Source organism: Aulostomus chinensis, chromosome 1 (assembly GCF_037954235.1).
Source record: "Aulostomus chinensis isolate RoL2024-O1b breed Wild chromosome 1, RoL_Achi_v1.0, whole genome shotgun sequence".
Taxonomy (NCBI): domain Eukaryota; kingdom Metazoa; phylum Chordata; class Actinopteri; order Syngnathiformes; family Aulostomidae; genus Aulostomus; species Aulostomus chinensis.
The window spans coordinates 34,076,946-34,079,049 of NC_141320.1; the positions used below are offsets into that span (position 1 = coordinate 34,076,946).

A 2,104-nucleotide genomic window follows, 5' to 3' on the forward strand; every position below is an offset into this window, starting at 1 on the left:
GACAACTGTATAAAAGGATTATTCCAATTCCTCCAAAATACTTTCAAACAAGTTATAGTTTTAAAGGTTTATTCCACCAAAATACTTTCTAATTTATAGTTTTAAAGGTTCGTTCCACCAAAATACTTTCTAATTTATAGTTTTAAAGGTTCGTTCCACCAAAATACTTTCTAATTTATAGTTTTAAAGGTTCGTTCCACCAAAATACTTTCTAATTTATAGTTTTAAAGGTTCGTTCCACCAAAATACTTTCTAATTTATAGTTTTAAAGGTTCGTTCCACCAAAATACTTTCTAATTTATAGTTTTAAAGGTTCGTTCCACCAAAATACTTTCTAATTTATAGTTTTAAAGGTTCATTCCACCAAAATACTGCTTTCTGTCCAACTTCTCAGTTTTAAAGGTTCCTTCAGTTGAGGGCTCCTGGTTCTGTGTGAGGGGTTGAGGGTCGATATGGGATGATGAGGAAGATTTCATGTCCCGATGGTCCTGCTAAAGTAACTGAGAGTCATGATATCAAACAATGTCATCAAAATATGCTTGAACTCTTAAAATGGCAATAAAATCTACTGGAATCATTTTACCACAAACACTTTTATTGTGTTTTTGTGAGCATCATTTTTCAAACATTATAACATAAACTTTAAAAAGGGTCCATTCACTAACACTCTTACTTGAAGGTAGTCACTGATATCAGTAAACAGCTGATAAAGATTTGTGTTCATGTTTTAATTCTCTACTCTGACCTGTGCTGAGACACTGGACCAGAGAGGAAGACCTGCTCAGCCTCCTGCATGGACCAGTTCTGCAGCTCAGTGATGACGATGAGGGATTCAGCATTGAGTTCATTTTAAACTTTTTGGAGGAAACAACTGTAAATTAACCAGCAGTTACTGGTGATGCTTCACAGTTTCCAAGCTCAAACGGCCTCCTGCTTGTTGGACTCACAATTTCCAAAAAATGTAGACATCAAAAGTCAAATCATGTTTTTGTTTGGTTTTGTGTTGTTTTGTTTTTTACTGGAGGAAAACTTCAAATTGTGATGATGTGTCTGACTTAGAAACTGAACCCCCAAAAATCAAAAAGTCTCCTTCTTCTGTGCCGTGATCTCTGAGCTGATCATGATTGATCTCATCAATAATCCTTGGCAGCCGACCAGTCACACACAGCCCCCCCACACACACACACTGAGACATGCAGCAGCTCACAGTAACTGCCTGTCACACAGCAGATAGACTCCTTTCTATAACAAGATAAGCAGTAGAAATGGATGGAAGTGATGATGAACTGATGAACAGGTGATTTGTCCAAAAGTCAACATCAGATTCATTTCCAATCTGTGGAAGCAGTTTCATCTTGAGGTTCCAGGGAAGAACAGCCAGCTGTGGGCTGACACACATCTCTTCAGGAGCACTTCTATGCTCCAAACTTGCCAGGTTGAATTGTGTCTGTATTCTGAGGGCAGCAGGAGGACGGAGGAGTGAGGACACACACATTTGGAACTGAGAGCAGCTGTGTGTGGGATTTCCCCAGCAAAGATAAAACCAGCTCCTTCATGCTGGCTATGAAGGCTCACAGTCACACTGACGCAGCTACAAATACTTTGATATGCAACAGACTGGTTTCTCTTCTGGTAGTTTGTTATCAACTGTTGTCACATTTAATGATCAATTTAGCTGACAAGATGAAGGCTCCAAAGGACCAGCTGGAGATGCCGGGGATTGAACCCGGGGCCTCATACATGCGAAGCATGCGCTCTACCACTGAGCTACATCCCCTCTGGTAGAGTCACTGTTTAACTGATCAAACACAAATTTTAGGGATAAAAAGGAAGTCAGCCTGTGATCTCAAAGGCTCTGTGATCTCAGGAGTTTCACTGTGATGTCAGCCCACACAACCTTAGACCACAGAGGCAAGTCAGGCTCCAGGAAGCTGAGGCTGCTCCGTTCTCAGTCCAGTCCAGAGTGAAGGTTTCCCTCTCAGAAGCTTTCCAATCCAGCCCAGATCCTCTCTGACTAGCAGGAATCTTTGACGAATAAAAAATCATTATATTGAACGTCTGCACATCCTCAGAATGAAGTAAAAGTATTTGTGTTCCTAAAATA

The 2,104-nt window shown here is 40.3% G+C and overlaps 1 non-coding gene across 1 annotated transcript; it reads right to left on the reverse strand.

Annotated features, from left to right (window-relative positions):
• Positions 1-1,705: 1,705 nt before the first annotated feature.
• Positions 1,706-1,777, reverse strand: trnaa-cgc (transfer RNA alanine (anticodon CGC)). Its single transcript has one exon. It is a non-coding gene; the product is annotated as a tRNA-Ala (tRNA).
• Between the last annotated feature and the right edge of the window lie 327 nt (positions 1,778-2,104).